General features: G+C 41.4%; 1 long non-coding RNA gene across 1 annotated transcript; it reads left to right on the forward strand.

The window, feature by feature from the left end:
- Positions 1-42: 42 nt before the first annotated feature.
- On the forward strand, positions 43-4,772 carry LOC113946486. Its single transcript, XR_003527447.1, has 3 exons — positions 43-760; positions 2,155-2,516; positions 3,044-4,772. It is a non-coding gene; the product is annotated as an uncharacterized LOC113946486 (long non-coding RNA).
- The last annotated feature ends 8,550 nt before the right edge of the window (positions 4,773-13,322 follow it).

Raw genomic sequence — 13,322 nt, forward strand, 5'->3', positions numbered from 1 at the left:
TCTCTCTGGTGACCGGTGACAGCACCCCGGGGGAATGGCCTGAAGCTGTGTCAGTGGAGGTCGAGGCTGAATGTTGGGAAAAGGTTCCTCACCCAGAGGGTGGTTGGGCACTGGAACAGGCTCCCCAGGGAAGTGGTCACAGCACCAAGCCTGACAGAGTTCAAGAAGCGTTTGGACAATTCTCTCGGGCACATGGTGTGATTCTTGGGGTGTCCTGTGCAGGGCCAGGAGTTGGACTCGATGATCCCTGTGGGCTCATTCCAGCCTGGGATATCCTGTGGTTCTGTGGCACAGGTGTGAGGGAGGCCGCGGGAAGGGAGTGTCGCAGCGCCCCTGGGCCAGGGCCCGCCGGGGGACCGGGCGTGTCCCTCAGCCTGGCGGGATGAGGAGGCCCGGGAGCGATGAGGAATCCAGCGGGGCTCGGGGAGCTGGGGATTCCTAAACCCTCTGTGTGAGGGATACAGGACGGAGCCCGCGGGGGTGCTGTGGCCCGCTGATGGTGGCTAGTGGGTTGCCAGGGATTGTCTCTTGTTTCTCAGTTGTCTCTTCTTACCAGGAGCAGTCCTGCCTGCCTTTCCCACAGCTCCAAGTCCACAAGGCACCGACCTTCTGGAGGTTTGTAAACCCCACAGAGCATCTGTGTAAATCAAGACATTTATTTCTGCACCTTTGCTAAGGCCAGCTGCTCTCCCTTACCCACTTGAAGCTGAAATGGGATCAACAAGACTTTGCAGCACATCCTTCCACTCATGTCCAACGGGTACGCAGTCCTCGAACGCTTAACCAGTGACCTCATGTGCTTAAAATTAGAACCATACACATTTTTGTCTTTGAGAAGTTACTAGTGTTTACATGGCAGCAGCTTTTGCTATAAAACCAGCTGAACCCTTCACCAAATTCTAAAAATAATCTGCAAAAATACGAAAAACCTCGCCTGCACCAAAAAAAAAAAAGAAAAACAGTAGGTCTGAATTTCCATTGCAATATTTCGACACATGTGGGTAGCTGGGGCTGTAAACATCTTCATAAATTGTGTAAACACAATCCTTTTTCTGTAAGATCTTCCTTATGAAAACATTTTGGAAGGCACTTCATGAGCTGTATGTCTGTCTTCAGGAAGCCCTTAGGTGCTTGTGAAAGAGTATGGACTGTTATACATTACTTATATTTATAGATAATATATACACACACACCTATATTTATAGATACACTAGTAGAGGATATTTTATTCTGGCTGTATTAATTCTGGTGTGATTTAAGAGGTGCCCCCAGCTCCTCAGCACTGGTCAGCTTAGAGTGGAGTTTTCCACATGTTTAGAAAACTTCCTCTGCATCTGATGCAGGGACAGGCAGAGAACATCCCTGTGTTGTATGAGCAGCATAAGTGGACTCACTGTTTGCACATTCAGCATCACGTTGCTCTGAGCATTCATGATTTGTCAGTCTGGAATGACAGAGGTTCCCAGCTAGTCCTCTGACCAAAGCCTCCCAAATACTGGCAAGGGCCTCTGTGAGCTCATGGCTCTCTCCCCACATAGCTGGCACTACTGACTGCAAGGGAAATTTTAGGGTCTTTTGTTTTTACTGGGAACAAAATAATCCAGGATTGGGTTTGCTCGAGGTAAACAGCCATGGTCGAACCAGCATGTCAAAACAAGTTTGTTGACAAACTGGATATTAACCCAGTTTAGTTGCTTAGCTCATCAAAGTACATTTGCTTTTATCCCAAATAAGAACAAGGCTGTGTCTGGGGCTCTGCGTGGGGTCTGACTCTGCAACCCTTACTTGGTCAGAACTCCTGCTGGTGCAAACCCTTCATGGTATGGATTTAGAAAGACATTGGAGTTTGCACTCCTTTCTTCTCTGACCACAAGAACGTACCTAAGTGTGTTTAATGGCACCACCAATTGAGGGAAAGCTTAGAAAGACTTCCTGCCTTACAATTTGAATATGCTTTGGTCAGTAATTCAAATTGACGACCCAAAATGTTGGGTCATCAGAAATTAAAAGTGTAATAATGTAATAATTCTTGTTTTCTGAAGATCTGCTTTGCAGTTGCTTTGGCTGTGGTTGTAACTGTTATCATCTTTCTTGTTGATAAGGTCACTCAGTCATTTAATAGCTCGGTTTAATTTTGTTGTGTTATTACTACAGGCTTCTTCTTTCCCCCAGGTGGGAAAAAATGCAGGGACAATGACTGAAGAGCTGCGTGGAAGAGAAGGTTATGATAGAGATGGTCCCATCATCCACTGGCCACTCTCCAAAGAGACAAAAGAGAAGAGAGGCAATGGGTTGAGGACAAAAATGGCCTGGAAGGAGGATGCTCCAAACTATCTGAGACCTGCAATAAAATATGCAGGAAGTTATTGCTGCTTCAAGTGGCATTAAGTCCTATCCGGTGCCCAGCGTGAGTCACAGAGCACACACAGGCTCCAGTGGTGGCAGCAGCACAGCCTCTGCAGCTGTAGAGGGGTGGAAGCACCAGGCAGTGAGGGGAAGGCTGTCGTTTTGGAAAGGTAGGAGCGTTTTTCTTGGGAGACCATGTTTTGAGAAGCTGGAGGAAGCCTTGGTTCCTCACATCAGAATTGAAAAGAACAGACTCATGTCAATAGAAAGCTCTGACTAGAGGTTGTGCTCTTTTACCCTGAGCTCCAAGAAACTTGCACAGATGCCTGCTCAACCCCAGGCAAATACCTGGTTGTTTTGTTCCTGGCTGGTTCAGGCAAAGAGGAAGGACACAGATCTCAAGATTTAAACTTTTACACCATTATTATTCTGAAAAGCCCTCATTCTCTTCATTTTGCCAGAAATGGTGTGTTTATTGATGACTAGACAACTTTGTTTAGTGAGGAAACTGAGGTGTCAGTGAGCTTTGTAGGCACTTTTCCCTCCCAAGGGGAACTCCAGCAGTGAATCAGCTGCAGCTTCCCAGCACACAGGCAGAATAGTCTCGTTTCTTTATGCCTTGTAAAGCCGAGCCCGTGTGCCTCCCCCTCCATGAAGCCAGATGGCTGGTGCTTAGGCCTGCTCTTTTTCTTTGCAGGGATGTGCTGGATGGGAGGAGTGCAGCCAGACAAGCACAGGAGCCTTGGTCCCTCCAGCCAGGCACAAGACTGGCTTCCTGGCTCCAGCGCTCCCTCTGGACCCCCCTTGGATGGTCTGTCATTAATTTAGTGACTGACTTGAACTTCAGCACTTAAAGTGTGAATATTTCACCACCTAAACAGTAACTGGATCCTACCCACTACTTAGCAGTGATTTCAGACACTGACTTGAATGAAACCTTTTCCCACAATGTTCAAATTCAGTTCTCAACAGCAAAAGGGTAAGAGGTTCAGTAATAACACAGGAACAGGTGACCACTGAGATGTGAATAAAATAGAGCAAAATCATGGTCTGTATTGCCTTTCATTACACCAGGACATCTACTGTAGTGTGGAAAACTAAATGAAAGACCTGGCAAATATGAAAGAGTAAAATACCTCCAGCTACACGTAATAAGGCTGCAGTAGCATTAGGGAGTCCTGGAGTCATTACAAACTACAGATAAAAGGCTCCATGGGTTGTTTACTTTCATGAGGGACACAGGGCAAAATTATATGTGCTCTGAATATGTGTAGCTTTTGTAAATATATTATTAGTTACAGTCAAGATTCTGATTTTGCCGTAAGAATCATTAGAAAGTACAGTCTTAGTGAAAAGTTAAGTAACTCATAATTTGCCCAAATACTTAAAACCTGCAAACAAATTAGCTTTTTCTTTTAATTTGAATAGCCACTCATACCCCTTGTGAATACTCTTATCATGTGTATGCAAAACAAAAAAAAGTTTTAGATATGCTTAACAGGCCAGAATTTGTCTCAAGGTCAGTTGTACTGACATTTTTCCCTAAATGTAATTAAGTTTGTGTCTTCACGTTTTCTGAGTAACTGAAGATTTTTATTGTTTTGATGCCATTATGAGGAACTGCCATAAGAATACCCATGTAGGAACTTCATATGGAAACAGTAAGTAAAAGCAGCATTTGTCACTGATCAGCCTGGGAGGAGCATAAAAAAATCATAGTACAACTTTATAGTTACAGAGCATTCTTGCACATCTTGAAGGCCTCTAAAATGGTATCAGCAAATTTACTCCGGAGTAGGAAGAACTATCTCTTAAACATGTAGGTTGCCAATGGTCTGAAGAAGCTTGTAAGGGTAGTTGCTCTGTCCTCGGGCATGCTCTGATGGCCAAAAAAACCAGAATTGTGTTGTAAACTGGTCCCACTTTGTTAAAGATCTCTGCACTGGTTCTCATTGCTAAAAATAGGTAGTTTTGATTGTTTCCTTCAGCTTTGATATCTCATCTTTCATTTGACGCCCCCAGTCTCTTCAGCCACAGAGCCAACTTCTTCCCACATCTGAAAAGTTTCAGAAAGGAAACGAGCAAGCCACTGTAGCGCTGAGGTAGAACCACAATGAAACCTGGGGCAATGGCAACTGCATGAATTTCACCCCTTGATTTCATTTGCTGCAGCATTTTTTGACTGTTGTGGCTTTCAGTAGTGGTTTCAAACTTGCTTTTTAAAAAAGTCTCATTTTCTTTCCTTTTTTTTTTTTTTTTTTCTGTAGCTTGAGTTTAGGTTAAGTATCTTGGCAAAGGAGGTAAGGCTTAAATCATTTTCATGCATCAGCACTGAAAATATCTTTTTTGCTATTCATTTTTTTTGGGAAACATTAATATTCTTAGAAAAGACTCTATGTATCAGAGAGTAATAACAATGAAAAGAGAATGTAGCATGTTGGAAGTATCTGTAATGTATCTGTATATGCAATATCTTGGTATTCCTTTTATCTGAAAATATTTATTTGTTATGAAAACATGTTAAAGAGTAAAATAACTATTTAAATCAGGTACTTACACAATTCCTATCATAGCTGTATCTGAGCTATCACACAAGACATAAAACACCTCTGCATTAGAGCTGGGAAGCTTTCCTAGCTGTTACTCAGCTGTGGATCTGAGGAGCAGAGGGACTAAATGGCCTGTCCAGGAACAGAGAGGAAGCCAGGGACAAAGGAGACAGCAGCCTTGCTAAAAGTGGTCCTTAAGGACCCTCTGGGTACTGTTTTAAACCCAGCTTTAGATAACCCCAGGAGATGAGGAAGGATGGCAGAAAGCCTGCAACGAGATGCCTGGTGATCTGCCATTGATCTTTAGAGGGCCACCAGAGACCAGAAGTGGGGGAAGAGTTGGGAAAGGCAATTAACCTAAGTGGTCACAGATATTCTCAGTCTGCATCTGCCCTCTGCAGACTTCATTGGTGCGGTTTCTTTGGAAACAGAAACTCTGTGCTAAATAGAGCTGCTACCCCTGGCAAAAATCTAATTTTTCTGAAGATGTATTCTACAGTAGCACAACAAGAGCTCCTTGATGCAGAAAGGTGCGAAGCTATCCTGCAGCAGTATTGCATATTCTGATCCAAGGAAGAACAGCTTTTGATCCAGGAACAATTTCATGGTTTTGCTACGAGTTGATGCAATAAATGATTCTGTAACAGGAAAGTCCCTAACTGTTGCAAAGACCCTATGTAATCCTCAGGGAGCGTGGGGTCAGTTTGAGGAGTCTTTCCTCTGCCCATTTTAAGGAGAGCAAGGAAAGAAAGATTTGAGCTAAACTCCTGACTGCAGCATTTCAGCATGTGTATGGGGGGAGAGGGGATGGGTGTATTTTTTTACTTATTTAGGACTTATTTTTGTAATATTTTATTTGGTTAAAATACTTTGTTGAGTGTACTAGGTTTCATTTTTTTACTGAGTCATTCTACCACTTTAGAGACTTAATATGACTGGGGTTGTATGGTACTTTTTTCCATCTCTGCTCTAGCCCCCCCCCCCCCCCCCCGAAAAAGCAGACTCCTCGTTTTGTTTTCCGCTGACTGCACTGAACTGGCAGAATAGCCTTAATTGACAAAATGACAGGATAGAATAAAATGTTGGAAGGGAAGAACTGACACAGGCATTCCTGGACTTTTTAACAGTTCAACCACAATGACCTGTTCAAATGAATGCACTACTTCCATGAGAGAAAGTAAATTTTATTTCTCTCAGAACTTGTATGTGGAACAAACTGGCCAATAACTGCTTACTGCCATGAGTCTTACTGACCGCATTTTACAGTGGACTGAAGACTAATCTGAAATCCGTCCCGCCTTCTCCAAGGTAATCAGGAACAGAGAAAGGCCATCTGGACCTCCTGTAACAGCTACTGAGCTGGAGCTGGCAGTAACCTCGTCTGCAATAGCTTCAGGGATGGATTTAAAAGAGGACCGATTCTAGAGGTCTCCTTTAAAGAGTCCTAAGGGGGTGTCAGACAACCAGATGAGAATTGCAAGGCACCAGAGTTCACTCTGAATTGACAAAATGTCTGCACAAAAACAACACCTTGAAGTCAAGTGCAGGGAGAGCAAAGGGAACCTTACTCTGAGTTGCCTGGTCACTGCTGAGATGTGATAACTGACTGTACAGGGCCCAAGTCTGCCACCAGTACCATCACCATGCAAAACCATGTCATCTTGCTTTCCCAGCCTGTGAAATGAGAGTGCCTGCAAATGGAGAGAACACAGAAAACAAGAAAAGCAGCATGTTGTCAGATTCTACTTTTTAAGTTATCCAGAGAAGTAAGAAACAATGTCAACCCGATTTCCAGAATGAGATAAAAATAAACCAAAGGGTTTATTTTTAGATGTACCAAGCTATCCAATAACAATTCAGCTTTATGGCATGTATGAATAGGATCCAAGTTCTGATTTTGGTCATAGTGCTGGAAATTTTCCATTGGCTTCAAAGATAATTAGCAGTTTCACCAAAGTACTTTGATCAGAATTTGACCATAGGTCTATTGTTCCTTGGATGTGATGCACTTGTAAGTTTTAGTGGAAAAATAATGATAAAAAAAGCGCCAAATAGAAGCAATATACTGCTCCACCTCACAGTTTCTTTGAGGTTTAAATGATTTTAAGTGTTTTGAGAATGAACAGTGCTCTACGTATGCTAAGCATTATTATGCATTATATAAATACAAAATATCAGGCATGCTATTTTCATCTTTGCCCACAGCACGATAATGATGTATCTGCAGTAGGATGAAATGCAACACTATATTTAATAAAGGTTATGGATTTTGTTTGTATTTCATGTTGTTATGTGCTATGCTGCTTCTGATATCTAGGTCACTGTTCAAATCTATCAGGGGTTAACCATGGCCAGTTGTTCCTATCTGGCACCTGATATGCCTCTGCTGCTACAGAAAAAGTTGTTCCCCTCTGTAAGTCATGAGCTTAGTTTAAAGTCAGTGAAAATACTCTGTGATGGTGCTGGCGCTTCCAGGGATGGAAGAAAATGGCAGTCTTTATCCTGGGATATTCAAAACTCAGCTACGCAGTGTTGGTGATAGTGATATAAAATGAATTAAGGACATATAGCTGAAGTACTGTAAAGTCCAACACCTTTTAGGAGCACTAAAAAGCTAAATAGAATATCTGAGAATAAGTTTAGTAAGCTAATGGTTTACTTGAGAGAATGATTTCATTTTTTACACAGACCCGATGTGATTGCAATGAAGTGTGGGATAGAAGATCTCACTGGGGTACCAAAACTTTTTCTGGTATGGTTTGCAAATCCATCTTTGACAATGCCAAAGTTTATTTCTGTTGCAAAACTGAAATATGTATACAAATTTTTCAGGTTAGATTTGTGTCATAAGCCTAACTTTTGGCACTTCTTATCTATTGTTCATATTTGCCCCACAGAAGTACATTGAAAATGCACTGGAAGAAATCTTGAGGCCTCCTGGTCAGTTTTTACTGAGTTTTTACTAGAAAGAGAACTTGCAATAGTTCAAATCCTGATGGATAAAAACCAGCTGAGCCCACACTCTTCCTTCTGATTTCCATAGCAGTTGTTGCTGAGTAAGAACTGGATGCATCTGCTGCTCCTGCATCAGGACTGCTGACATGAACATGTAGGAGGAAGATCAAGCTGCAGCAAGGACAGACTTCAGGAGCTGGTTCATTCTTTCACACAGATGGGAGTGTCACAGCGTGCTTTCCTGTCTAATCAGTCTCAACACAACCTTGCACAACTCAACCTGCTTTAAGCTTGTAACCAGGGTGTAGGAGTTCAGAAAAAAAAACCACCTCCCTTCCCCCAAGAAAAATGTAATTACAAAGATTTGTTTTGACGTAGCATGTACAGTAAACTTGAATCACCAAAAGTGAACCACACATTTGTGCAAGTATTTTTTCCTTCCCTAATTTTCATTCCTAGTTAGCTATTCATTTTATTTACCTTCTAGAGAAAACACACTAGAGACAGGATCTGACTCCCAGTGAGGCTCATGGTAGAGCTACCAGGGCCCTAATCCCTGGGGCTGTAAGACAGCTCCTCTCTGGTGACCCCGCTGGGGCTATCCCAGTATATACCAGCAGACAATCTGGTCCCCATCATCATTAATGCAGACAGTGACTCATCTTACAGGCCAAAGCAAATGTTAATACATAGTAATAATATCTAAACAGTGCATGGTGATAGATTCCACTCTCATTGTAATTGTGGTACTAATTACAAGTGCTACTTAATCTGTATAAGGCTCATTTGTTTTAATACTCTGAGAGAGACCAGGAGGCTAGTGAATTTAAGGCTTCATACAAAAAAACCTTGATGTTACAACATGATCTGCACTAAAAACAGTGCATATATATGCAACTTCAGTGTCAGGATCATGGTTCTTGTAAGCTCTCTAGACCTCTGGTGAAGCCTACACAGAAGCTTCAAATTTATCCTTCTGTTAATAAGCTCAGAATATGGATCTTGGTTATTACTATTACCAGTATATAGCATGTTGAGATGTGGAGGACAAATGGCAGAGCAGCCTAAAATTCAAATTAAACAATAAATGGGCATAGTAAATAGCAGAGTGGGAGTGGAATACCAAGGGACAAAGCCATTAAAATATTGTTTAGTTTAGGGAAGATGGTCCAACAAAATTGACTAGTATTTAACAATCACATACTCATTTATTGTGACAGCAAAACCACTAATGAAAGGCTACAGAAAAGTACTGATCAGGCCCCTTAATATAGATCTAAAACAATGCCATCAATGAATATGGGAATTCCTTGACAAGATGAAAAGACAGGCTGAGAGTTGGGGCTGTTCAACCTGGAGAAGAGAAGACTGGCAGGACCTTAGAGCACCTTCCAGGGCCTGCAAGAAAGCTGGAGAGGGACTTCTTACAAAGGCATGTAATGAATGATAGGACAAAGGGAAATGGCTTCAAACTGACAGAAGGTAGGTTTAGATTGAATATTAGAGAGAAATTCTTGACTGTGAGGGTGCTGAGACACTGGAACAGGTTGCCCAGAGAAACTGTGGATGCCCCATCCCTGGCAGTGTTCAAGGTCAGGTTTGATGGGGCTCTGAGCAACCTGGTCTAGTGGAAGGTGCCTCTGTCCACGGCAGGGCCATTGGAACTAGATGATCTTTAAGGTCGCTTCCAAGCCAGACCATTTATATGATTCTATGATAATCCTATCCCTGTACTTATACAACCTCTTTTACCATGCCTCCTGAGCATCTTTCTCATTATAATTCTCGTATCCCATGCAATTGGGAAGCTTTAAAGAAGGCCCACAGCAGCAGGCATCCCGGGGAGGGGGGCAGGCTTCCAGGGATTGCACAGCCAGCATGGGTTGTCCTAACCTGAGTACCTGATCCCTACCCCCTGATAGCACAGCTGCTGGCACCACCACTTAGCAGCAGTGCTCCAAGCCCTCCCTATCCCATCTCATCCTTCTCTTTACCCTTGCTCTTGGTTTCCCTGCAGCACGACTATGCCACTGTCTCAGTCTTCTTTCCCTCTATTCTCAGCAGCCTGTGAGACACAGGAGAGGAGGCTGGGGCTGCTCCTTCTCAGAGGAAGGAAGAATGCTGTTGCTTTTGGGAAGGGAAAAGAAAGTAAACTCTTTTCTTATCCCCATCTGCATTTCACTGATCTTACCAGTCCTCCTCCCTTCAGACTTGCTCAGTGCAACTGCAAAATTCACTTTTACCTGTCTGTCTTGGGATTCTTAGGAAATCTCATACCCTTCATACTAATGGCAACAAAAGCATGAAAAGAATAAATGAGTCTATCCAGAAAGTCTACAGTAGAGAGAGACCCCCAAAACTTAATCTTCTCACATGCGGGATGTTACCATGGCTACCAAGAATTTCTTTTTGTGGAACCATACTTTCTACATGTTAATCCAAGCTTCTCTCTTATTTTTCTTATATTTTTGGGTCTTGAGTTCAATAAAAACGGAGTTTTGCTTCGTCTGACAATGCTGATCAACAGAATTTCCTTTGCAAGCATATCCAGATAGCAAGAAAGTTTTGCAAATATCTGTATAAGTGTTCATCTATTTCATAAACTGCATGAATTAACCATCCTGAAATCTTCCTATGGGTTGGAGAGTTGCACAGACAGGGATTAGCAATGCTACCATCTAACAAATCAGGCCAAATTATAGGCAGCTGGTACTCAAAGCAGTTGTCCTAATGCATAGTTCATGAGCAAGCCATTGGCTGCAATATGTTTGTGTTAGTCGTGTATCAAATAATAATGAGCACTGAAGGCTAGATTCTGTAAATTAATGAAGGGGCTGATTCCCTCTCCTTAGTCTGAAGAATGTGTCTCGAGGCCCATGTTTATGGAGCTACAAATTTGTTCTTTGATCTTTTACCAATAATAAGACTAAAGGAATGCAATTTTTGTTGTTAATATTTTGCTTAATGTTAGTCTGGGTAAAGGTTGTTAATATTCTATAGCTATCTCATCAATCTCAAGGGACATGTCATATACACTAAAAATGACAAATCAATAATTAACATAAAACCATTCTATTCCTTAAGTCAAATATTAACATCCTCCCATACTTTTTTCCTTCTTTTTGTATTTTTTTGTTTGTTTGTTTTGTTTTGTTTTTTGCTTCTGGCAAATTCCTAAAGAACCTAAGGCTGAGAATGGTAGAATTTTGCCCAGAGATGATGAAAATAATGAGATAGCCATGTCCCTGCTTCTTTGTGCCAGATTTCAGGCATGTAAGTCTGCAGTAACCTCAAAAGTTAAGTATGCAGGGAAGTGCTTTATGATGTGTCACAATCCTGCAGTTTGGACTAATCAAGAGAAGGTTCAATAACTATAAACCAATAAATTTTGAGGACAAAAGGTATTATTCTCGGGATTAAAGCTGCATCTTTCTAAAAGTCTGTTAAAAACTAATTGCCATTTACAGAAACAATTGATAAAATCATTTAAAATATGCCTATTTGGTTGTTTTCAAAATTAAATGCTTCTTGTTAGATGCTTCTGAAACTGAGTTATGAATCTATACACAAATCCTTGTTGTAAAAGCTCCATTTTCCTCTTGTAGCATTAACATTTAGGACATTTAAAAAGGTGCAGTAATACCATATGTTCAAAGTAATCCCAAATTCCAGTTAAAGAGTAACATCATGTTAAACAGTTATAAATTTAAATATATGTGTAGAATTTATTAGGTATAGGCATAAAGGTTTTTTTCAAATGTCTATGCACATCTGAAAATGGTACCTATCTCTATACATTTATACCTGTATGCATAATAAACTGCACACCCATAGACATACTAGGTAGGGGCATATGGATAGTTCAGATACCTTCCCAAGGCATCTTCAATCACTAACATTTTTGTCAGTGGGAAGGAACGTGATCTTTCATAACAATGAAGTAATTGTTTGTTTTCTCCTTGCCACTTTCTTGCAAGAATTAGACATTTTGGGTTACTTATTACCATGTGATAATTCTTGTCGGTCTGCTGAAGGCACAAGCAAGGCAAAGTGTTTCCTAATTCCCATAAGGCATGTGTTATCTCATGGTAACACACACACACATTGCAGTGTGACATTTCTCCTTGATACAGGTAAATGGACCATACTGTATCCAGGATACAGCTTTGTGCTTCCATTAACATCTCACTTGTGTTTTCCTGCTTGCAAAATATTTTATCAAGCTTTATAGCACAGAATAAAAATTTGTACCATTGCAATTTTAATAAATCCAGAGAAAGACTAAACAGAAACATCCAACTCCTAAAAAGCCACAGGGCTGGAATTTAGGTGAAAGTTTCTGTCTCTGTGCTTTTGCATGTGGGGGAGGGTGTTGATAATCTCATGCTACTGATGGCCTACAGTATGTGGATAGCTCTCTTGGAATATATTGTAAATATAATGGAAACATATTATCGCTAAATGTTTTCAGGATGTTGTTGTTGAGGCCTGACTATAATAAGATTTCCTAACTTCAGTCAGCAAATCAGGTGAGGAATCTTCTGCAAGTCTTCTGGTCCCTGGCTGCCTGTATTTCTCAACATTCTCAGTCAGGAATGAATCCAGGATGCCTCCCAGCTTTCAGATTGTTCCTTATGCTGCCAGTTCTGCAGTTAGTCACTTAAAAAGATGGACAAGTCTGTGCAGTGGGCAGCCACCTCATGTCACATCCCGCCCTCAGGGCCAGCTCTGGCTTATTTTTCCACACATCGGTTACTCCAAGACAGATATTCCCTACGCTGCTAGTCTGCTCAAGGGAGATGTAAAACCTCCCTTGTACAAGGTGCAGGGGAAGGAAGTAGAGGAAGGCAAGCCCCCAAATCCTTTATTGATTTCTGCTTGCAACATATTTCTCTCATTTCCCCATAGTAGAGTATCATTCTGCCACTCTCAGCTCTTTGAGTTTGAAGTCCGCTGAGATCAGTATAAAATGAATGTGGGCATGAGAGGACACATTAATGATAGAACAGGGAGAGGATAGTAAAAATGGCCTATTAACTATTGCACTTGAGGATTTCCTCCAGAAAGTAAGATCCTTCCAGATTCCTTCTAGAAAGGAATTTGCAGCCACTGGGCACATACTCTTTCTGTAAATATTTTGTTGTGTACTACCAATGAGGCAACGCAGCCATTTCTTTTTGTACAATTAGCGATTATACTGGCAGATAAAGTCACACATAGCATATAATAAATGTGATGTTTAAACCCTAATTTCTTCTGTGTTACAGAATCATCAACAGAAGAATCTCTTTCTTCTATTAAACGGGGTACTTGTATTTGGGAAAATTCTCTACAGGGAACTCCCATATATCATAAAAATGACCATGAACCTGGTTATCTTCTAAATACAGTAATAAATGATATTTTCCTTTTTGTTAAGAATAATTCACCTGTTTAGCTTGGGACATGAACAGGCAAAATTTTAGCAAAAGC

This window comes from Corapipo altera, unplaced genomic scaffold (assembly GCF_003945725.1).
Source record: "Corapipo altera isolate COAL_440 unplaced genomic scaffold, ASM394572v1 48b, whole genome shotgun sequence".
Taxonomy (NCBI): Eukaryota; Metazoa; Chordata; class Aves; order Passeriformes; family Pipridae; genus Corapipo; species Corapipo altera.